The 26,062-nt window shown below is 31.4% G+C and overlaps 1 long non-coding RNA gene across 1 annotated transcript; it reads left to right on the top strand.

The window, feature by feature from the left end:
- The first annotated feature begins 10,161 nt into the window (after positions 1–10,161).
- LOC136272383 (uncharacterized) lies at positions 10,162–23,343 on the top strand. The gene is made up of 5 exons (XR_010710377.1): positions 10,162–10,283; positions 11,325–11,456; positions 21,974–22,085; positions 22,387–22,521; positions 22,902–23,343. It is a non-coding gene; the product is annotated as an uncharacterized lncRNA (long non-coding RNA).
- The last annotated feature ends 2,719 nt before the right edge of the window (positions 23,344–26,062 follow it).

Below are 26,062 nucleotides of genomic sequence, written 5' to 3'. Positions count from 1 at the left end.
TTTGTCCCCCTTCGCTCCCCCCCCCTTTATTCCCGGCTCCAAATTTGTAGTCGGTAGCTCCAATAATAAATTACAGATAAAATTATGATATTACTCAAAACTGATTATATAAAATATACAGAAATGCAAATTATGAACATCATTTGAAGTCAGTCAGAAAAATTTTAAGTGGATCGAGTGTTCTGTGATTCCATACTTTATCGTAAAACTTTGAATTCTTTAAAATTTGTGCAAGATAGTTTTATATATTTTATGTGAATAGAATCACATGGAAGTAACTAGAATCACTGTAAAGTTCAAGATATTTTCGCAGCTTGATTTTATCCTAAATTTCCAATTGTTTAATTCATTTTATCTATGCTTAGGAAAAATAACTGTTTTTCTGACTTTTCTCTTATTGTATGTCTAAATGCTATACCTTTTCTTATCTAAACAATTCATTATATAATGTGTTTGTAGTTTTACTTTTCTGTCACAGTTGGCAATAAAATTAAAAAAAAAGATAAACAAGTTTCTGCCTACAAATATTTTACTTTTAACAACAAAGTACAGTTTTCTGATGCTAAATTATGCTCTAGTTCATGTTTATCTGACATCTCAAAAAATGTTATAACATGTATATTTTTTCTTATAATTGATGGAATTTAAGTCAATTAAATTAAAATCAGTTCCGTTTTTCAACTTTCATCAGAGAGTTTTACGAGTATGTAGTGACCTTAAAGGACGGGAAAGGGGTTAAAAGTTTAAAAATAGAATCCATGATTTAGATGTATGCCTCCTTGTTACCGCCAGAGGGTTGCAGGTTACACTAAGTACAATATCAAATTCACAATATATGGTTTGTTAGTTCAAGTCCGGGCCTTAGCATCCGCCCACTTTTCAGGACTTCAGCATACATAATTCCTCGTATTATTACGACACATATCAATTAAATTTGCTGATGGTCTACAAACGATATTAAGGGAATGGTAAATAAGGTTCACGTTATACGAACTATTTCTATACTATAAAATAAATGCCAAAGGATATGGAATATAAAAGGGAGATGTTTGAGGGGAACATATCTCACAAAGTTTGAGTTTTGAGTTCGCGTTCGTCAAAATGTTACAAAAATTTAGATTTACATATTTGGTTATATATTGATGTTGATATTTCCTTGCTAAGACTGTTTTCGGACATAAGATATTACATGATTACATTCTAACAGGTAGTAAATCTCGTCCTTAATATGATTACTAACATATATACATTTTTTTCATGACGATGCTATCTGTTCCGTTGACCAAATCCTAACAAAAGACGGTGTTAGTCTTTTTAAAATTTCACTAGATTATACCTGGGTATTTTTTCTCTTCAGTTCATACATTTCAACATTCATCCCATTCTTCAAATGCAAAGTTTGTTCAAGTTTATAAATTTTGTAAGTATTACTACAATAGAGTTTTAAGAACTAGCTATGAATTAACCACTTAAAATTTCGTAAACTTAAAATTGTTAAAATTCAACCAACTTCTGTACTTTAATGAAGATATTTTATGTACATGTAATACAACTAATCAGAATATATCAGCCAACTAAAAGCGAGCTGAAAAAATTTGTATATCTTCGAGCATAAATCAAAATTTGGATGCCTTCTTTATATATATATATATATATATATATATATATATATATATATATATATATATATATATATATATATATATATATATATATATATAGAACAGAGCGAATTATTGCCTGTGAAAAAATCATACCTATATAACTTATTTTGATGTTTATACCAAGGACACAATAAAATTTGTAAAAAAATACCCTGGCGTGTTAGGAGTGCATTTTTGCGTGTTACATGTAATAAGAACACACGCCAATAATCATGCTTAATTATTATGATCTCAATATGTGCTAACTTATCTTCATTTTGCAAGATTACAACGGAAGTTGACATTGGTCCTTTCTCCATCCACCTTTGCATCAACGACTTCTGTGAACAGATCGACTATGAAAATTTGAAATTAATACAAAGTTACCAAGCAATACGTAATATGTTTATCAAGCAATTTGCGAACAGATTTTAAAGACAATGCATGTACAAAAGACCAAGTAATAGTTTCTAATGATGACAATGTTAATTCATTCCAAATGCATAGATTGATTCCCATTTTACTTAACAGATAATTATCATTTATGCAGAAACGTATTCCAAATTGTGCTTTTTTTTTTCAAAGCACTGAAATTGTGTTTCATCTCTTTCTTTGAATAAAAAATTAAAGTAAATAGGGATTGCCTTTTTTCTTCACAGCGGGGGTAACAGAACTTCAAGTGGAAGGCACAATAGCCTTGGCTCTGTGCACAATAAGCGGTCTGTTGGTGATAATTCCAGTTTAGTCCAAGTCAAGAAGATATCGTGTTGCTGTGAGTCTGATGTTCAGTGCAGGTAATACACTAAAATAACGTTTATTTATAATTTCTTACTTTGAAAAAAGTGAGAATCTTTACGTTTTTGACATACAGAAACATACTGAGCGTGTGCAATAGTTATGCAATCTTTCCTTTTTCTTACTTCTTTTACGGCAATACAGTTATGTATTGTATATTTATATGTCTGTCTCTTTGACAAATAAACCGATAAATTGGTTTTCATTTTCTTCTCATTTACTTTTATCCTGAAAAAAAGTTGCAGTTTTTTTTTTAATAGAGTGTCTCAGAAACGACATCAAACAATTTATGCATATGTGATTGAAAAACTTAAATTGCTCTTGAAAAGGTACTTTTTAAATTAGATTTGATAGTTACGCAGTTTTTAAATTATCAATTAACATCATTCGTTTTAGTGAGAATTGAGTCCTTGCTAATCTATCGAATGGCATCAGCAAATTTGAAACTTCCTGACGCCTTGGATAAAGTAGAAGAAATGAATCCAAATCTCCCAGAAATGTCCATGAAGGTTAAGTTTCCATACTCCATACTTATAGCTGGGTTCGGAGCTCTGTTTGGAATTTTGGGAAGTGTATCAAGCGGATTCATGTACAGTAAATCACGTGATTCTGGGCAACAAGGCCAAGATCTGAATGTGTTTCCCTCAGCTCCAGCCACTGGCTATACAATTCTGCAGGAAACATAGTAAATCCATTGTACATTAGCAAAGATGACGGAATTGTGACGTATTTGACGCAATTAATATATTTTTATACAAACTAACATACACTTTTACACGTAAGACGTTTCTTATACAATGTATACTAACCAATCCTTTCTTTTTATACCGTAGACTTCTAAATGTAAACTGTTTCTCGTATTTAAACCAATTTTTCTTATACAGTGTATACTAACCAATCCTTTCTTTTTATACCGTAGACTTCTAAATGTAAAATGTGTCTCGTATTTTAACCAATTTTTCTTAATAAACTACGATCAATATATAAATAGAAAAAGTTCATTTTTTTTTCGAAGTAAAACGTTTCGTTATCCAAAGAATTGAATAGATTTGTAGTTTATAGCTCTCAACATATAAAATTGTCCTACATAATAAGTAAATAAAACTTGTAGTTTTTATCATTGTTAGATTTTATTAAGACGAAATTTTTATACATACCAACCCACCCCCCCCTCTCTCTCTCTCTCTCTCTCTCTCTCTCTCTCAATTTCATTTTGATTTCTATACGTATCCGTTCTTGTTCACCTCGTTTACTTATCTGCTGGATAATGACTGCGATTCACGTAATGATACGTCTAGGATGGCAAAAACAAGGAACAATATGAGTCGCATTTTAATGAAATGAATTATAACTTATACATGTATCCGACAATTTTTAAAGAGATCTAATCGTCAAAAAAATATAAAAAATAAATAAATAAAAAACAAAGCAAAACCCTAAACTGACTGTTTTGCAAGAGTATTCATATTTGACGCTCTATGAAATGATCTAGTACTTTAAACTAGAACAGAAGATGAAAAGTTTTTAAAAAATTACATTTCAGGAGGGTGACTTTAGTTTTTTTGGCACATATTTATGTGCATTTTTGCAAAACAAATTAGTACATGGTATTATTATTATTATGTATTTATATTTTTTTGATATTTTTTCGATATCATTTATCAAATCGAACATCATTTCAATAAGTTTGGAAGTTCAAATGATGACGATATTTTGTATATTCGTCGTCATATTGTGAATTTTCCTGAATTTTGAAAGAGCCCCTAAAAAGAACCAAATGGTAGATTTTCTTAACACTTCACATAAACTAGGATTGGTTTAAATAACATATGGTTTAAAAATGTTTCTATAGTAAGTTGTTTTTTTGGGGGCAAAAACAATGCCCCGCTAAATCGGCCTTCCTAAATTCCACAATCATATATCTTTGATGCTTTTTATATTTTATATTCATTTTTACAATGGCATATTCATAAATAGCGTGTTTTTAATTGTGAAGCACTATACATGTATATTGAATACTAGTACATCCATATCATTTGCGTTTTTTGTTCAATAAATTTTTGAGAGTTATCAGGTGATATGAACGAAATGTGGTTATAACGATCAGCATTCAAAAACAAACTCCAAAGACAAAATACAAAACAGTGGCAAGCAAACATGAACGGTAGGATCAGGTGCCATGGAAGAGTTAGCAACGTCTGTCGACCGGCCACACCCGCCGTATGCTTGTTGTCGTAGTCGGGAAAACGGGAAAATCCGTAGAAAATTATGTGAGTAAAAATTGCATAAGGATAAGTATTACAGGGACTTGGTCACGATTTTAGATCAAAATTGTCTTTTCCATGTATACAATATTTCATTTGTTCATTTTGAATGATTGACCAAAATTTGAATTTTGAAAGTCAAATTAAAAGAGAGATAACGAGGTAAGAATTTATTGTTACGTAAACATGTCTCGAGTCTTATATTTGTTTACAAATAATGTAAAGTATGGAATTACCATTTCTTTTACCAAATGACTCATGGCAAACAAGGTAAACTGATCCAATGTGTTCATAGATAATATGATAAACAGAAAAAAAATCATTTGATTGAGATTTATACCAGTAAGACACATACGTATACCATAACAAAATTCGAGTTTTGTTTACAAACCAATATTTTCGAACTCTCTATCTGGCCTAAAACTCAATATTTGACTTTTAAAATTTGTAAAAGCATTAAAAGTATCCATATTAATCATTTTAAACATTAAAATTGTAAAAATTAAATTTTGAACGTTGAGCTTAAATCGTGTCCAATTCACTTTTAAAACGGCAATCAGCATTTGACCTGAGATGATGACTTCAATCAAGACGGTTGATAATCGTGTTTTATCCACTTGTTCATCAGTAGCCTGCTTCGTTTTAGAAATTAATCATACGTATATCATGCCCTAGCATACCAAATCAGCTGAGAGACAGTATAAACATAAATCTATGCATTAACTTGTTGGAGACAATCATATATACAAGTTCCATGTTAGTATTGCCCACCGAATTTGCAACCCCTCTCCTAACCGGCTTAACATTTGCAGTTGGTACATGTAGCTCCAATAATAGATTTATAATTATATAACTTAAAAACTACCTCATACAATGAAAAAGTAAATAATAGTCTAAGGTATTTATGTGATCTTAAAAAAAAAGAAACAGATGCTGTGGTCTATACGTTTAGAGGTATATCGTCCTTTTTTCTCTGTTCCCGAATTCAATACCATCAATTTCAATTAGTAGAAAATGTGATATTACGGGTGTAAAGCTGCATTTAATATTCCATGTCTTACGAGTTTGTTTACTATTTACAATGACAACTCTTCCATTTTTGTTGTAAAATATAAAATTGTATGCCTTGATTTTCTGAAAAATTGTGTTTACCACGTTGTGTGCTACATGTAATGCAAACTTTGTAAAATATGGACAGGTTTTTGTAGGACAGCTATACCTATATGCTATTTCATCTTATGGTAAAATTATTTCTTAGCTCTTCTAACATTCATGTAAAACGCCAATCTTCTAAGGCATACAACTAGTTGTTTTGGTTTGTTTTGGTTTGTTTGTTTGTTTGGGGTTTTTTTTCATTTGGTTTTTTCGATTTTTAGCTAACCTGAACCGAAGGTTCAAGTAAGCTTAAATTTCTGATCGCCTGTTGTTCGTCGTCCGTCCGTCCGTCTGTCTATTCGTCTGTAAACTTTTCACATTTTTGACATCTCTAGAACGACAAGGCCAACTTAAACAAACTTGGTACAAAGCATCTTTATGGAAAGGGAATTCTTAATTATTAAAATAAAGTGCACAACCTTTGCCGCGCGGAGGTTTAGGCAACTTTGCGTTTAATGATCTTCGATATTATGGTCATTTTAAATATTGTTTATTTTTTATGAAAACAGTGCTAAATATTAGTATCAAGTAAATGTGTTCACCGAGATGTCATATTTCTACTTCGGAATCGAGTTGATTTGTGCAGCTGTCGTGCCATGTTATCACGTGACAGATAAAAATAGGTCATTTTTTTTTACCTTAACAAAAAATAAAAAAGCGTAACACTATCCCAAAGTTCATTTTTATATATGATGCATTCATTCGAGTTTGTAAGTTTAACGTGAAATATGCTTGTGTATTGTTTTGTGCAGAAAGTTATGTATAAACGATAGGTATAAATGTGTAAACAAAAGTGTTTAACTGTGAAGTAACAGGTTTGTATGTTGGTAGGAATGATATATCTAAGAACGTGTATATAAATTTAAAGATACAAGACAGTATCATCGTAGCATGTTTTTATTGTATGATAATATCGGAGTTTAGGTTTCATTGTTTGCATGCGATGTTTTGTGCACTCTACCATAGGCATACATATATGGTCATTCATTTTGAATTGTACGATTTGCTAGGAATACGAGTTTCGTTATACAAAGATTTTTGAATTATTTAATAATTTTTTTTTTTTAAATCAATAAAGCATCAGTGAGAATATATGGCATATATTTACTAGAGTGATATTTGTCATATGCCGAGTGTGATTTGTTTGTTTATTCATAGCATCAAATCATATGTATTTCTGTTGTTTTGGTGTTTTTTTTTGTATTTTCAGTTAATCACATCACGTGTCGTCACATCAAGTCACGTCATCATGTCATAAATCATCATACTAGCTTGTCAATGATTGAATAAAGATGTGCATTAGGAACAAGTTGACTCTTCATTGATGGTAGTCAGTACATGCTATATAACATAAAATACATACCAGTAAGATATAGACTTGAATGCTATGAAGTGATGGCTACAGTGGTTATCATAATATTACAATACACCATATATACGATGTACAACAGTGGGACTGCCGAATAACTGGTTTGTCCCCAAACTACAACTTCTTCGTGCTGTCCCTGAGGGGCAAATAGCATGCTGGGTAAAACCGTAATTATGAACATAATCCACAGGAAGAATCAAACTCATTATCTGCGGTCACAAGACCGATACCTTAACCACTGAGTTATGATATTCAAACCAATCATTTGATATAAACAATTTCACAGAACATTTTTGTCGCCATTTTGTGACGAAGTATCATATACATTTTGATTTTGATGCAATAAAGTCTTGAAAATTGTGTTGAAAAGCAAGTCTAAGGACAGAAAAACGTATTCTTTTTCAATGCCTTCTTCTCATTCTTGCGTTATCAAAATACAATTTAATCTAGATCTCAAAATCAGGACAGTTATTCACGCTTTTTTTCATTGGGTTTAAGTGTTTAAAAGTCATTTAGTTTTTTGGTGAGAATTTTATAATACATGTAAAAGACATTTTAAAAAATAGTTAATACAATTTAATAACCACTATATATACATGTACAGGGTCTAATCGAATTATGTTTATTCACATTGTAATAAATAATATGAATAAATTTCCATCTTATGATTTTATAATAATTTTTTTTTTATTTTGTTTTTTGGTCCTTTTAAATAAAAAGATGTATTGAAACATGTATCAATCATTCAAGATTGTGTGCAAATTTCCAGTGATAAACACATTTGTAAAGGAAATCACCCGTTTTATCATTTTTTTTTTTCAATTCTGTCAAAATACTTTATACAAATATGATTAGTTATATTTTTAAAAAAAGGTAAAAAAAAAAAAAAAGGAAGAACTACTAATGTATTTTTTCTTTGAATTCAGGTTAATCGAGGTTTTATATACTTTAAAAATATCACAAAAATATAAATACACATTCGTATATGTACCTATATAACATTTTAACATCTACGATTTTCCTTGCTAGTGAATCGAGCGTTTATTATTAAAAACTAGTTAAATATTACATATTCCAATGTTGCATACATTAATGATTTACAGATATATGACAATGATATAATAACTAAATTATGCCTGCAATGTTCTTCCTTTTTTGAGATTTTATCAAGACAAAACTATTATACAGATCCATCCTCTCTCTCTCTCCTTCTTTCTAAATTATTATAACTGATTTTAGACAAGATAAAAACTATGTCAATTGAGGAAATGTCCATTTTTAACAGATCTTATCGTCAAATGATTTAAGCAATAAAAAGGAGAAATATTTAAACAAAACCACAGATGTTTTCTGCGATTACGTTTTGTAATAGTTACTTTTAAATAAATCTACATTAAAAGAGAATAAGCACGAGTAATTTTACCAAAAATATTCAATCCAATACGTCTGGATTTGTGCTACAATTCTATTTGGTAAGTTGATTATAAAGTCATTATATTGTGTGTGGTAATTTCTTTCTTCTTTTTTTTTTTGTATATTTTATTGTGCAGCTAAGGATATTGAACATCTTTTTAAGAAGGCTAGTTGGTAAACAAATTAACCATCAAATTTGTCTTAATTTTTTAGATATGATTTGGTTAGCTTTGAATTATTATATAGTAAAGAAAAACCCTTATATTTTATTTTTTCAATTCTGGTATTTTCCTATATCCATGCAGAGCTCTTATTTTAAAGGAGATCAATACAGTCTTAAAAGACCCACGACCATCGCACCCTCTTAAAGTTATCATAACATTTGAAAATCAAGTTTATTCCATCAAGTCATTTTAAACAAAACGTTTTATTTCAGATAACGAAATGTGTCGCATTCCTTATTGCACCCTATTATTACTAACGATGATTAGTTAGATGTTATTGGTTAGATAATGTTCAGAATATTGTTTTTGCAATGCATTTGTTGATGTCATCAACGGTCTCGATTGTATGTCTATGTCTATATATAGAAATAAGTATCCAGCAGATTCTCACAACAAGGTAACCACGATAATCATTATGACAGAGAGTGTAGGGCATTTTAATTTAATCATGCATCGTACATATACATTAAAGCTGAAAACCGCTCGTAAATAGGCAATGTCCGCCATATTTCTCTTCCATTAATTACTGCTGTCCCTACAACACACATATAAGGCACAGACCTCTAAACAGTTTAAAGTGCTTTGCTGTAGAGGTCTCACCTGTGTGGACGTCCATCTCGCCTCGCTGTGTTATCGGTCGCGATGAAATTGTCAAATCTTATGCACTCTTTTCGAGCCAGGAGAATACTTACATCAAATAAATTGGTCAATGCATTATTTACAAACAGATTATGCACATATAATAAGAAATAAATGCACAAAATCCACAGACCACGAAAGGAATACTACATGTCGGCCACAAGTGTCAGGTGTGCAATCGGGTATAACGAAATCGAAGGGTTTATATACAAGGTACCTGTGTGACGATGCCTATTTACGAGCGGTGTTCAGCTTTAAGTTTGTTCAGGCTTTGGTTATCAGTATACTAATAAAGAAAACATTCACTCGATTAAATTGTAAATCAATGCCAAGTGCAATATGGTTCAGTGAACCACAAACATAATTTGTTTACAAAGTAATGAATTTGCTCTTCTTTCGCGTATTTTAGACGGCCATTAACTTTTTTATTGAGAATTAATTACAGTTGCACCAAAAGACTCTCTAAATATATTTCTTGCAATTTCCCCTGTTTTTTTTTTATAGAAATTTAAAATTCTACTGATTATACCTAATTATCGAAATGGTAGATATTCTGCCTTTTTTTTTCAAACAATCCTTGTTTATGGAAAAATATTCAAAAGTGCGTTTTAAGAATTCAAAAAGAAGTGTAGTTGACCTAAATATTATTTTGCAATTCATTTTACAGAACTCAAGTTATTTAAAAAGATATATGCATGAGATGATTGGAATGCATTGAACAAATATTGAACAAATACATTTAAACCAGTCCTTCAGTATTTGCGCAGCACTTTTTCATCAGGTAAGTTGAATAAAAGGTATTTGGGATTTTTTACTCTGTTAAATATACAATGGTGAATTTTTCTTACAGGGACAACACATTTTGAAAATCCTGTAATAATTTTTATGTAGATTGTATTGAATAGTCCGTTTACTCATAGCTTCCGGCTTTTACAGAAGTATCGAACAAAACAGTCCGATTTGATTTTTATTCTTTTTAGCTTGTACTTTAAGACCTGCTGTTTCTCGGTTTGTTTTCAAAGAATTCCGTATTTGATAACTTACGAAAAATGCCAAGAACAGTTGTTTTTTGTTATTTTCACCAGTTTTTTTTCTTGAAAGTAAACATTGCATTCAGTTCACAATAACTTTAATGGCGCCCGCTTTCATTTATGTTCCTTTTAAACATTGGTTAAAAAGCAGATATTCAAAACATTCACCAGATAAACTATGATGAACTATGTGAGTAACCTTCTTCATTCTATTCAGTAAAAAGAGAAAAACATACCGATTTCAATATTAATGTTTCAGTGACTATGCATTTAGATATTTTTTTATAAAATGAATTCTAATATTTTTAAGGTAGGGGAGAACAGCAGTGAAAAAAAAGCTCACCGCATTGCTCATCGTACTAAATTATCGGACAAGGTCGTTTATTTGTATCGTTCTTTTTCACCCGAAAACACGCCGCTTTTTTTTTTTTACCAAAAACTTTTTGTATGTGTATATAGTACTTCTGAAGCAGATACTATTGTAATGCCCATTTGTCTTCTTGTTCTGACTCCAGCTTTTATCGATTTGATGACAATTTTCATTAAAATATTTTTATACACAATATCGTATTTCGTCTAGTATGTTTTAGTAACTGCTCCCCTTTTGTTCGCCATTCGCTGTAGGCTTATATGTCCTTATATCAAAATTATGCTTTATATATTTTCATTCGCTTTAAATATGCACAGAGAATATCTTCAGTTTATGGTCAGCAAGGAAAGAATATTCAGAATTGAATAAAGCGCCCGATTTTTTTTATGTTTTTCTTTTTGCTATTATAATGTGTTTGTAGATTACCATTATGTCGAAGAACCCTGGAACGATACTGGTTTTTATTTGTTTGGTGTTAACCTTTGTGTTTTGGCTTACATCTATGGCTACACCGGGATGGTCACATATAACAACGCATAGCTCTTATACAAATGTGAGTGTTTTTGCCATTAAACAATATTATACAAATATTGACTGGGTTTGAGGGCAACATTGATTATATTAGCCCCCGAGGGACGAAATATTGCCCGACGCGAAGCGGAGGGCAATATTTTCGTCCCAAGGGGGCTAATATAATCAATGTTGCCCGAAAACACAGTCAACATTTGTTTTGTTATATGAAGAAACAAACCAAAATTTAAGAAAGTAATTGAAAACAGATCGCCGTAATTTTCTCAGCTCAACAAAGAATTCACGAATTCAATTTTGTGCAAAGTTCATTTTCAAAATATCCTCAGCATCAAACGGTCACTGGTAATATTCCGCCGACCGTAAGAATTAACATACAGACGATCTACCTGATTTCATTTCACAGTAATTCGCAAATCCTTATTCGTTATGATAGCAAACCGTCGCATTGCGCGTCCGTTGTTTACTTGCCTTGACTGACTTCTATTATGACGTCACCTTGTTTTGGAGTCGCGAAGAGTTATTTACGTCATCGTTTACGAATCAACAAATCAGAGGCGATTATTTGAAGTAGAGGGGATGTTTTCTAGATATTATTCCTAGCCGGTCAATATCAAAAATATATTGACCGGTCAATATTTTTCGGACGAGCTAATATAACAGGTATTGACTATTTGTCTCTATAGAGTTATATAGTAGAATAAACTACTGAATTTAACAAATCTTATTATAGTCTGTCCCAAGATATTTATGCTGCATATTTGAACGATTTTTAATAAAAATGCACATACCTGTGACTGAAATGCAATTAAAATCGATGAAAGGGAAAATTCCCAAGATAACTTCATTCACACATTATCATTTTTTCCTCGTAAAAATTCACAGGAACGAAAACAGATTTCCTACGGAGATTTATAATGGGGAATGTTGACATCTTTTCTCCATTCGGAAGTACTCGGGACCCCTCGCGCAATTTTTCAACGTTATCATCCGGGCGTCTTCATCTCCTTGGCAATGGAAAAACCTCGTAGACTTTTTATTTTTAGCCGTGTACTGATACCCGACAAGCTAGAGGGGGCGTTTCAAAGGGGAAATCTTGGGATTTTTCCATACTATTGAATGAACATCGTCTGAACCAAGAGGTATTTATAAATATTGAATAATTTAAGAAAATATGCGGCAAAGATATCTTGGGACAGACTATAGTTACTTTTATAGTGAAATGGTATTCTTATAAAGGATTAGCTTAATTTCTTCTTACAGAAAAAATAAAAAAGGTTTTCTTTTATAATCCATTAATAATTAGCTGGAAGTTGTTTTCAGAGAGATGCAATGGTTTATTCGAGTTTTCTGTATTTATAGTTGAATATACCTTTCATTTCATATAAATTATTAGTAACCATATTTTTCCTGTAATTCGTCTGCCAAAAAATATAAACATATATTTTTGACGTTATCCTTGGTGAAGATCCGCGGTCCCCTTAAAAAAGTTAACTAGACACGATCTCGTTGCGAGCAACGAGGAGGTCTTCCGTCCCATTTTAGAACTTGAGATATATGTATGACCTTGACTTTGGTTTTTAACAGCTATACATGATTTGAAAATAAAAGAAAGGAGTCTTCATTCTTAGGGCAGAGTCTATTTTATTTCCGTTGTAAGCGCTCTGGTTGAAAACATTTAAGTCCCTCTTTGTTTCTAATTTGAGGGACCATCCCCGGTTTCTTAATATTAAAGAAAGAACATTAATCTAAACACACTTCTTTCAACAAGATTTTAAAAATTTGATATCTTTCTAAAGATATTTGGAATAGATTTGGACCCATCTTGGTTCCTAATTTTAAGAGCCAGCTCCTTTTCTTGATATTAAATAAAAGGGAATTTAAATCTAAACAGATTTTGTTCATCAAACATTTAGATATTCGTTACTGATCTTTGGATATCTGAGATAGAATGTTTTAAGGGCCAATCCATGACCGTCTTCTATTTGACCGTTTAACGAAATTTTGATGCTTGAACATTGTTCAGTAAATCATCTTTTCTTCTATACTGCTTGTCAAAATAGTTTTCCTTTACGAGATATAGGTGATCAAATTTTTGATATTCTGACCCCTAAAAACCATTAATTACGTTACACACGTTCAACAAGTGTTTAGATATTATATACCTGGAAAAGAAATATTTTAGTAGCCGATCCTAAAACTCACTAATTTCTCAGTAAAGTGCTATGAATGAAAGACTTCATGGTCCCTATGGCCCCTAATTGAGGGGACAGTCCCGTTTTCTTGATGTCAAATGAAAGGTCATTTGATATTAAACATATTTTGTTCAATTTGTTACCGTTCTTGATCTATTTGAGAAATAAAGTTTTAGGGACTGACCCCTTGTATTCTTATCGGGGCAACAAAACGAAATTAGTATGGTTGAATATTGTTTAGAACATCATTTTAAGCATCTATTATTCTATTTTGCTTTTCAAAATATTTGTCCTTTTTGTAATATAATTAATCGAAATGTTCGACTTCTGGCCCCTTAAAACCCCTAATTACGTAACGCATGGATGTTTTTTTTATAATGTATAGTAAATGTAAGATGAGCATGTTTGCTTCTAAAACATACTACAGTACAACATATTTCTCAATAAAGTGCTATGAATGTAAGACTTCAGAACCCTTTAGCCCCTAAATTGAGGGGCTAGCCCCATTTCTTGATGTCAAATGAAAGGTCTTTCAATATTAAACATGTTATGCTAAATAAGTATTTTGAAAGTTGTTACCCACATGATGAATCTCTGCCATTCAGTCAACTGAATGGAAGCTGAATGGTCTGGAAAGGAGACTGAATGGCATAGTTATGCCACACAGTCACCTTTCAGTTACCATTCAGTCATATTTTAATCAACTACATGGCAGAGATTCATTTTGTGATAGTTCTTGAGCTATTTGGGAAAGAAAGTTTTAGGGGCTGGCCACTTATATCCTTAAAAGGGCCACAAAGTAGAAATTATAATGGTTAAATGTTGTTTAGAACACCATTTTAAACATCTTTTATTCTATATTGCTTTTCAAAATATTTGTAATTTTTTGGTGATATAAGTAATCGAAATTTTGGACTTCTGGCCTTTAAAACCCCTAATTACGTAACGCATGAATTTTTTTAATAATGTTTAGTTAAATAAATGTAAGATGAACATGTTTGCTTCTTAAACATATTACAAAATATTTCCCAGTGAAGAGTTATAGAGAAAAACTTCAGAGACGTTTTGGCCCCTAGATTGAGGGACCAGGTCCTTTTTCTTGATGTCAAATGAAAGATCTTGTAAAATAAATTTGCTTGTTCTACATGTCTTGTCAAAATATTTTCGATAAAAAAGATACATAAAGAAAACCAAGAACAACCACCTAATTTTTTATATCTAAATGTTCGGGTCCAGGCGAGGTTCGGCGCCTTTTGCGCCAGAGATAAATGATTCACTTTAGCCAAACCTCAATTCTACATCTACAATTCCTGAAAATTTGAATTTGATATGTTTTGTCCTTTAGGAGGAGTTTGACGGACAAGCTGACCCTCTAAAAATCACTAAAACGTCAACATCTCTGAAACGGAACTGACGTCATTGAAATAAAAAATTCCAATAATCAATATCAATATCTATCAGATCTGAAAGTTTCATGAAAATCGACAAAGCCCACAATTTGTACGAAAAAAAAAAATAATACTAATAATAGGGAAGAAGAAACCGAACAAAAACAATAAGATCTTGACTTATCATGACTTAGCACAGATTGTGAATGTTTTCGTTTTTTTGTCTTTGGGGAACCTACGGATTTACCCCCTTTTTTGTAAATCACTTTTTTATAAGTAAAAATGTGCATTATTTTGATGATTTTGTGGAGTGTTTCAACACTATATTCCATAGACGAAATATCTTTTTCAAGCACGAGCAAGAACTTCAAAGTACATTACATAACAAAGGATTTTTTCTAAAAAATATTTATAATTTAATGTCATTAATCACCTGCGCCGATGCGATTTAAATAGATCATTTGCATTATTAGGATTCGCCCGTCACGTGAATAAAAAGTACATATGACGTCACAAAAATGCATCAAATATAAAGTTTTACATCGTTGTCAATAAATGTAACATAGATTTTAAGAATACTCCCAGTCAACGCTTTTTTCGATGATTCAAATAATATCATTTTCAGCTGTATTTTAGCACTGGGACGCCTTAACATTGCTGCATTGTAGAATCTTACAGTACTAAATGTCCCTTTTATCGATTAGTTAAAGCCGTCAGCAACCCTAAAAAAACTCACTGGCAGTACAAAATATTCACACTGATGTCAGACTCCAGTAAATGACAATTTGGCTGTTTCATTTATCTAATGGATTGATGTACATGTACATAAACAATAATTTAGTTCTTTTTTCTTACTTTTTACGATCACATTTTTAGCTCACCTGAGCTGAAAGCTCAAGTCAGCTTTTCTGATCACCCGTTGTCCGTAGTCCGTCTGTCTGTAGTCCGTCTGTCCGTTCGTCCGTCCGTCTGTCCGTCCGTCTGTCTGTCCGTCTGTAAACTTTTTACATTTTGATCTTCTTCTCTAAAACCACTCGGCCAAATTTAACCAAATTTAGCACAAATCATCCTTATAAGAAGGTGAATATACATTGCAAAAATAAAAGGCCAGATTGTATTCAAACCGGAGAAAACCTCGAAAAGGGGGGTGCATTTTAAATAATCTTCTTCTCAAGAACTACTGAGTTAATCTTAACGCAATTTAGCATAAATCATCCTTAGGGAAAAGAAAATATCAATTGCAAATATTATAGGCGAATTTAGTTCCAAATTTGAGATAATTGCGATAATACTAATAAAGAATGGCTCGTTATTCCATATATCGTAGACTGGCATTTCATTGCCATAGACTGGTCTTATGACATGCATCGCCAGTCTACCGCATCTCGAAAACGAGGTTTTTTGTTTGAAGCTGACGGTTTGTTGTGCAACAGTTCACGTGCGAATATAATCTATGAAACATGGAAATAACATTGGTAAATTGAGGTTAAATATTTCAACCCGTTGTCATTTTCACTTGTGAGGGTGGTTTTAGCTTGTTTTGATTTTTTCGTTTCATTTTGCTTTTTAACTTAGGAAACAATCGCCTTGTATTTGAAACGTAGACTTCGGTAAATAGGCAGTTGATTGTTTACCTGCGAAAATGATAAAATCTGATGCATTAACAACGTACTAAAGTGCATTTCCCTCTGTTTTTATTGTTTATTAATTTCTAATTGTGTCAACAAGGATCAAACAAGGGAGCGACTTTGGTTGAAATAATCGATTTTTGATCGGTAACTTCGCCGGAATTTCTTCCGAAAGAGAATTTAAAGTAGCCATGTATTCCGAGTTCATAATCGTGTACATTAAATCCAAAGACAATAAAAAGATGTTTATGAATTTGAAAAGACGTTTTCACAGTCTCAGTTAAACCCTGTTGTGATTAATCACCCGCGACTGTCTTATCTTTAGAAGTTATAAATACGGGTGATGCAAACACATATACCGTGCATTGAAAATTACAATCGATAATCATTACATTTCTTGTTGATACTACAATTTGAAGGTAACTAGTAATTATTTAATAACTCTGCCAAATTAATACAAAACCGTTTGTTTACAGTTATCTTCAACACTAAAAACTGTTGTAATTGAGTCATAGGCTAGGACTAATTTCTCCAAAATACACAGTGCATAAACTGATTTTGTGTCACCTGGCTAACTCAATTACAAAACATTTTATCTATATAATGTATGAATGCATTAAAAAAATGAAATTAAACAAATTGGATAAGTTTTTAAAAGTTGCCTATCATTCTACCACAGACGCTGAAATGAAATCTGCAACAATTTTGTTATTTTTCAAACGAGTAAATGAAAGCTTCTTTTAAACAGTTCTGACACATTATAATTATGAGGATATCCGTGCATTATCATTATTTTAAAGAAAATATTGCAGCAGAAAATCTTCTTGGTTTGTAGCCGTTTGTTGTTTTTGAGGGAATATGAAATAATTAATGGGCCAGTCCCTAGTACAGAACTGATACCTGTATGCCTGACAATACATTAAATTATATAGCTTTTTAACACATCATGTGACAACATTTTCCAGTCAAATGTTTTCATCGATCAAGTGAGTAAGGATATAAAACGTCACACAAGTTTACATCAGGTAAACAATTCTTTAAGGGAAGACCAATTAAGTTTTTTACTGTAGCCTTAGCAACCTTTGCCACAGAGTTCTAACACTGCGTACTGCCTTCCAGACTAGCTGGAGATTCTCTGTCCGTCAATCTTTGTTAACTTTCACATATGAGATAACAGCTGTGAAAATGAAATGTATCTCATCTGCATGGTATATTTATAGAGCTTGACATCTTAAATAAACACACTAAAAATATTCACTTAGATGTGGAAAATGAAAATTACACTAATTTAAGTTCGATATTTTTTTTCTTAAGTAGCATTATACCAAACAAGAAATATTGCAGGTAAATGGTAACTACCTTTTCCAGTATTTTCATCATATAAAATAAATATGCATTGCATGGCCTCTAAGACATCATATTAATGAAATAAAATGTTGGCATCCTTTAATTGTGTAGATTCAAAATGTTCAGTCTGACTAAAGCCAGCCCCTACTAATTCACTTCGTTGTAGAAGTGAATTAGTAGGGGCTGGCTTTAGTCAGACTGCAAAATGTTCAAATTATGTTTACACACAATAAGCTAGGCCCACAATGGGTGCTGATTTTTTAACGGATATACGTCTTAGGAAATGTATGATTTTTTTTTATCTTAAATGTGCTAAAACTGTTCACATATGTGCAAAAACTGTAGGAAATAATATACCGGTGTAATATATAATTAATATATCACAATATATTTTCACCCCTACCCCTTTATAAAATATTGAGTTTTAGGTCAGAAAATTATCATGGTACTTAACTTTGCTAAATATTAAATTTTACTGTTTTTAATTATTCAAGGACACACAAGACGTTCCTCAATTTTATATAATTTTCCTTGATAAAATATTCCTTATTTATTAACATTTAAACCTGTTAATTTCCAAAAATTCAAGGTTTATTACCAGGCTATTTTTAGAGCTATAATATTTAGAATTTTCCTTAAAATATCATGCAAAATGCATTTGAATGCTTATAAATAAAGTCATAGTATATATTTTCAATTGAACATATCTAAATAAAAAAGGTATCATATAACAGGAAAATATAATTATGGAATTACTTGGTGGAAATCTTCACATTGATGATATAGGAAAAAAATGGAAAATAATGGAAGACAGGTCGCGTCTCACCGTAAAGTGTGTTAAGTCAATGTAGTTCGCCATTGTTGCTCAGGTGAGCGATGTGGCCCATGGGCCTCTTGTTTAATTTGTCACAAGAAAGATGTATATTTCACCAAATATTCACATCTACCGATAATAGTATTCTCTATTTCTAACGGAAACTGATAAATAAAGCTGACATCCAGTCATATAAGCATTTAGTCGCCATATAAGTTTCGATCGCTCCTCAACTGCCACTGGGGTATACAAACATGAGTACCAGCCGAGAAAGTTACGGTTTGTTTCTTCCAAATCGATGCAATTATGTTGCACATGCTTTTAAATGAAAGTACACAATTGTTTTAAGCTTGTAAAAATTAATAAAGGAAATCACATTCAATAAAACATCAAATATGGTTTATTCTTAGACAAATAGTCAAATGTATCTGCAACATTTTGCTGTTCTAGATATAAACAATAACATGAGTTCTTTGATGATTCATGCGGGTTATGAAGATAGCGATCATTGCAGAAAAAAACGCAGGCTATGTAAGACAAATTTAAATTTTCAGGGGAGTCCCACAGGTGCTTTAGGACAGGATTCTCCCCTCTCCCGGAATAGGTGATCTTTTGATGGAAATTCCTTTCAAGTCATGTACACAACATGTTCCATTTTAAGATCAATTCTATGTAAGAATCAATGATTTATAAAAGGGTCTGGCCACGCATAGTCACCAATTTTCCTTATATTTCATACATGGACACACCTAGGTGTAAAACGCAAAAAAACACTAAAAGTTGGTTGCTAGGGGTAACCGTTGCCATGGTAATCGAGGCTAAAGATGGGAAAATAGCAAAACTTACCTACTTTGAAGCCATATTAGAAGGTTTTGCCCACTAATGTAAACTATCAAAGACATAAAACAGCCTTTTTCCTATTTTCAATTATTTAATTATATAAGAAAATTGATGGAGAAACCAATACTTTTAAAATGTTACCATGGAAACCGTTACAAATTTTTGAAATCAGTTTTCTGCGGTTTTTTAATAAGCCCAAATGGGAAACTGTTAAATTTTTACATCCATATAAATGTCAATGCAATATATATTTTATCATGAAAATTGACATCCGTTGCTATGGCAACAGGGCCAAATATTAAGAAAAACTGAGAAATTTAAGATTATTTTGATATGCTTTCATTCCTGATTTTGCAATTGTTTTAGTTGGAACAGGTAAAAATATATCTAAATTTTCATTTTACACCACAAAAACCTTTGTTATGCAACAGAGAAGTGTTGTTGCTATGGAAAATTAAGTTGCGTAAAAAATCACACAGAAATTCTTACTTTTTGAAAAGTCCATAGCAACGGCAGTTATTTTTAGAAAATTTCAGAATTTTTTCAAGTGTCATTAAAGTTAAGGACATACTTTATTTTTTCACACCATTTGACTTTATATATTTATTCATTATATCTGAATAATATCCATTTAAAAACGCCTAAAAATATTATAATTTCCTTATTCTTAAGCTTGTTACCATAGCAACGGTTCTCAATTTTCAAATTCAAATCATAATAGTGTTTACCAAAAAATCCAAGATTTGCACTTTTTATTCAAACTAGATGAAGAAAACATATTTTAAAATTTCTGTTTTGTAACCATGGAAACGGTCTAAAAATATGCGTTTCTCCATGAATTTTTTTGTTTCATTTGAAAAATGACAACTATTTTTAATAATACATTCTATCCTCGAAACCCCAAGTTCTGCACATTACTCACAATATGTTCTCAAACAAGCATTAAAATGCCATATTTACATCTTTACCCTCGGTTACCATGGCAACGGGACCACATAGCAACAAACACATGGTGTTAGGCTTTTTTACTCACCAAAGTCTATCAAATTGTCAAGTATGAAGAAAATCCTTGACTATGCGTGGCCACCGAATTTTGATTCTTACATAGAATTGATCTTAACAATCTAAAAATGAACCGAAAATAAAAGATTAATGTAAAACAACCTCTCTCCTTGCATACAAGAAGAGGAACGGCTTGTTTACACAACACCTATAAGGGAAATTACTATAAAAAAAAAAGCGCCAACAACCCCGGGGTTTTTAAATGTGGGGGGGGGGGGGTGTTGGTGTTGTCCTCAATCACCTGTGGGTGGTCCGTCTGTACTCTTAAAAAATCCGTCCATGATAGGCAGTGTGCTGATTACATTACATACTGATATTTCATCAAATGAATGCTAATACAAATGACTATTGTGTTATTGGTTCAATGCATATGTATGAATACAAAATGTCTATAAAAGGAATATGAAATCATTCTCGAAGTATTAGGTGAAAAAATGCTTTTAAGCATTCATATATTTCTACTCTTAAGTGTGAAATTTTCAATGGTTCCTAATGGCAATAATAAATCGAAAACTCGAATGATTATAAATGTGTTTTAATAAAGATTGAGATAAATTAATATTATCCACCATTTATATGGTTTGCTACAGGAAATAAAAAAGAGCGTTATACCGTCCCTTTATGAAAACCATTGTACTTTATAAAATTGTAGTTTCTTCTATTAATTAAACGAATGTAGAAGAGCAGCAGCAACTTACATCTACCCAACAGTATAGTCATAGATTGAGTGTTAGATTTTTTCTGAATAGACAGGCAACGAGTGGTAAAAGGATTGTTTTTGGTCACATCCGGTCACGTTTAAAATCAATGTTTATATTGATTTTGAGTTATTTCTTTATAGTAGATAATTTTGATGTCAAAACAAAATTTGAGTTGTTTAAATTATATAAATAAACGTTATTTGTGCGGTGTTTTTCTTTACCCCAAATGATGCCCAAAAATCCCACAATGGACCCTATTGATACCCTTAAAAATCCAAATGTGATCTAATTATACACCAATGACCACTTCTGATGCCAAGTATCTTTGTGCATATTGATTAAAACACGATAGATATAAGTGTGTTCATTTTACTGTTGTGATGATATAAAAAAGCGATGATTTTTAACTTTTTATGAAAATTCAAATCATTTTAAAGACGTTTTTACACCCCAAGTTTGGATAAATCATTTAGTTCTAATTGCAATTATTTGTGAAAATGAAACTAAAATAAACTGGACATACTACTTTTCTTGAATTTGTATTTCTGTTCAAACATTTGGTTTCAGGTTACAAGAGACATGAAAATGAGCATTTTTTACATCATAACGTGCATTGAAAACAATTGTGACCATCTCACTTATGAAGAGTATTACAAGGAACTAGTTGGACGTTACAGTCGTAATACAGTTTTAAAATATTCATATCTAGAATAATAGTTAAACGATATAAAAGTCGTGAGAATAGTAAATATTACACACACACAATTACACACACACACACATACACACACACACACACACACACACACACACACACACACACACACACACACACACACACACACACACAATTATGTATAATAAATTTCTATATGGTTTTAAAAAGTAGACTGTTTCTTTAAACTTTGTTTTTAAACTTTCATCTAGTTACCACGAAAAAATGCAATTCTTTTAATCCATGTTGTTATTTTATGTTTCAGTGGAATTGCTGGCATTGCAAGTGACAAGCACTATACCTCTTATCTTGTGTGCAATCTCGGGCATCCTGACAATTATTCCTCTTAAATCTACAACAACCAAATTGTTTATTGCTATTATCACCACTACTGTAGCAGGTGAATTATACTTTTCTACATTATGTTTGCAGAAAACTGCCTTATGGTTTTTTTTTCTACATTTTAAATGCTTACATATATGCAAGTTAATTTGTAGTCGTTAAATTTGAAAACAAGTTAAATTGAAAAAAAGTCTAACAGTCATATGATGTTTAATTTCAGTGGTGTTGATTAGATAGTGCAATTAAAAAACAAAAATCTTGCTACAGAGAGCAATAAACAAGTATATATTATTTTTTTTATCGCGAATGTTATCATTGGGTGTCACTATTGTTGTAGATTATATTTTTCTCAACTTTCAAAACCTTCCTATTGGCCAATCAGTTTAAAAAGCAGTTTGATTTATTTATCACCTTCAACTGCTTATTTTTATTTTGCAGTAACTGTTGAATGTACCCTGATTCTTCAATCAACTATTGAAAATGTGAGGACGTATTACAACCAAGAGAAAGGTTATGAGATACATTTTCCGTACTCAGTTCTACTAAGTGCAATTGGCACAGTGTTTGCCATCCTAGGCTGTATCACAAGCGTTGTTGTGTATCACAAGTCACAGAATGAAGACGTCCAAAGAAAAATGTCAACAAGGAGCCATGAAATATCACTCTATGTTGAAGAGCAGGAATTATGAACGAGGAATGAATAGTACAAGCTTAACAAATAAATCAAACTGTGATTATAATCTTTTTTATGTTAATATTTTTTTACAAAAAGGCATGCCAACCATTGTTTATTCAGCATATTATAAGTATGCCTTTATATTTTTCAAAAATGATTGGCAAACAAAATTCCTCATTTATTTTTTCCATGTAATAAAACGTTATGTACATGATTAATATATATATATATATATATATATATATATATATATATATATATATATATATATATATATATATATATATATATATATATATATATATATATATATATATATATATATATATATATTCATAAATATATATTTATATAAAATAACTATTCTAAAATTCTTTTGTTATGCTAGTTGAAAGTAAAGTGTTTGTCCGTTTATAGTTATGCTATTTCAATACAGAAAAAAATAACGGCATATTTCATATATGTGCTACTTTAATTGTTTTTCAAATTAAAAGGGATGAAGGATGAGTGCAGATTAGCATTTAAAAAAAAAAACGTGAAATACAGCACATTGGTATCATTATCTTATCAAACTGTTTCAAACATGTATATAGCACAGGTGCTATACCGCCCCGACCCCCCTCCCCCCCACCGACCCCCAAGTAAATGGACCCCCGGGACTTTCTTCTTCTTCTTTTTTTTTATTAAAATAACCTTTTAGAACATATTTCTAATCTAATTTATATATTCATTGCATAAAATTACCTAAGACAAACATTTTTTTAAAAAAAGATCAGACCCTGTAAATGTATATATATAATACAAGAAGGTTGCTAACTTCGATTGCCTGCCGAGAGGCACTGCTGATGAATAATTGTTGAAATGTACTAGATATTAAACTACATCTACCAGTAAAAACGGTGACTTTATGTTCTAGCCCGATAGTTCCCTTCACTGAATATCTGCATGCCATGCACGTGAAAATACATTTATTGTGTGAAGTAGGACAATTTTTACCGACAAGTTGCTAGTTTTGAACCATCCATCTAGAACCAACGGAAGTAAAAGTTTATCGCAAGGAAGATAACTCCGCTCTTTAACAGAGCAATTGCACTCAAACTCGAAAAAAATACAATTCATTAGAAGTATGAATTCTAATCAAGCAGCGAAGACATGAACACTTTTTTTATCGTCCTGGGTACTGGAAAATCTAAACTCATACTGATTATATTATAATGGAAGACATAAAAGAGAAAATTAAAAAAAATAATTTCACGAGTTATCTTTCTTGCGATAAACGCTTACTTCCGTTGATTCTAGATGTACAAAGTTAGCAACCTTCTTGTATTATATACACAGAGGGTCTGATTCTTAAAAAAACTGTTTGTTTAAGGTACATGTAATTTTGGGCAATAAATGAATGAATTAGATTAGAAATATGTCATAAAAGGATAATTTAATTTAAAAAAAAAGACTTAAGTCCCGGGGGTCTATGAACTTGGGGGGGGGGGGGTGGGGGGTCGATCCTGTCCTCAAGCACCTGTGGTATATAGTTATATGAATGCTTGTGTCACAAAACTAGTAAGTGACCTAGGGATACTGAAAAAAAAATCAAAATAAAAAATACTAAATTTACATTAATGATTTAAATTTTCTTTCTGCATCGAGTTATAAGATACATTAAAACAATGATTTGTCCATGAATCCGATATTGGAGAAGAGCACAGCTTATTAAGTTGATGATCCGTGTATAGCAGTTTTAGCGAGACTGTCCTACAGATATGGTTCTGCTGGTACTGGTCTTGTAGGAGGCTGACGCTCCGTTCAATGACGAAGATGTCTACGACGTAGATATGTGGAAAAACACCAATGATAGACAGTTTACTTACTCGTAACTTATATTACGCATTACATACATGAAATACATGCATGACTTTACACATGGATACACTAACACTTATTCACACTTTACACTTACTAAAATTAGACCAACAGAACAAATCTCATTCATATACATAAGAACAAAAATGAACCACCATAATAAGAATGCTAAATATAGGTAAACAGCTGGTAAATATATTAAGTGATAAACGTGAACAGCTTTAAGTTGAATTTACCGAGAGACTTCGTAACTGGATGTTTTAAGACATTTATTGCATTCATGAAACAATAACATTAAAAGCACAAGTATAATGACAAAAAAACAAAGCTTACCTCAGAGAAGCTGGACCATAGGCATTATAAATAACTAATGCTTAAAGGAAAGTAAAAATGTGCCAGGACTTGTACAAGAAAACCAGGAGAAGTCGTTGTTGTGTCCTTCCCCTCGGACTGCCGTGTCCAAACTGTGCACGGACTGATTATAATTTTAAAGTTCCAGTGAGTTGAGGCTCGTTACAGGTGAATTGTACAGGTAATATTTCGAAAGAGGGGGCTCACCACAGGATAATTACATTTTTACATAAAATCAACTGAACTAATGTGTAACATTTATGTGACAGCTTGTATCTATGATATTCATTTGTATTGTAAACAAAGGTCTGCAGTTGTTTATTTTTTATCATGAATTAAACAAAAAGGTTTCTATTTAAAACGTAGTTGTCTGCCAGTAAAAAGAGATAATTCAAATTATATGGAAGGTGTTTAGATTCGGTTTATTTTGAAATATCAACGAATAACAAGTTAATGGAGTATTCAATGTAAACACATTTGGTTGATTTTTAATAAAAGTTGTCTACAACATATAAACAATCAATAGCTAAAATATATTAGTATTTTTTGTTCGTAAACTACATTATTCTTTATATAACAATTATCACGACGATGAAATATCGGTTATTTTAAATCTTGAACTTTGAATAATAAAATTCAGAAGTAACTCACGTTACAACTTTGTTAAATCATGATCCATTGCACAACTTTTCGATACAGTTATAGAAGCAGT

Source organism: Magallana gigas, chromosome 10, assembly GCF_963853765.1.
Source record: "Magallana gigas chromosome 10, xbMagGiga1.1, whole genome shotgun sequence".
NCBI classification, from domain to species: domain Eukaryota; kingdom Metazoa; phylum Mollusca; class Bivalvia; order Ostreida; family Ostreidae; genus Magallana; species Magallana gigas.
This window is presented reverse-complemented; position numbering and strand designations above follow the sequence as displayed.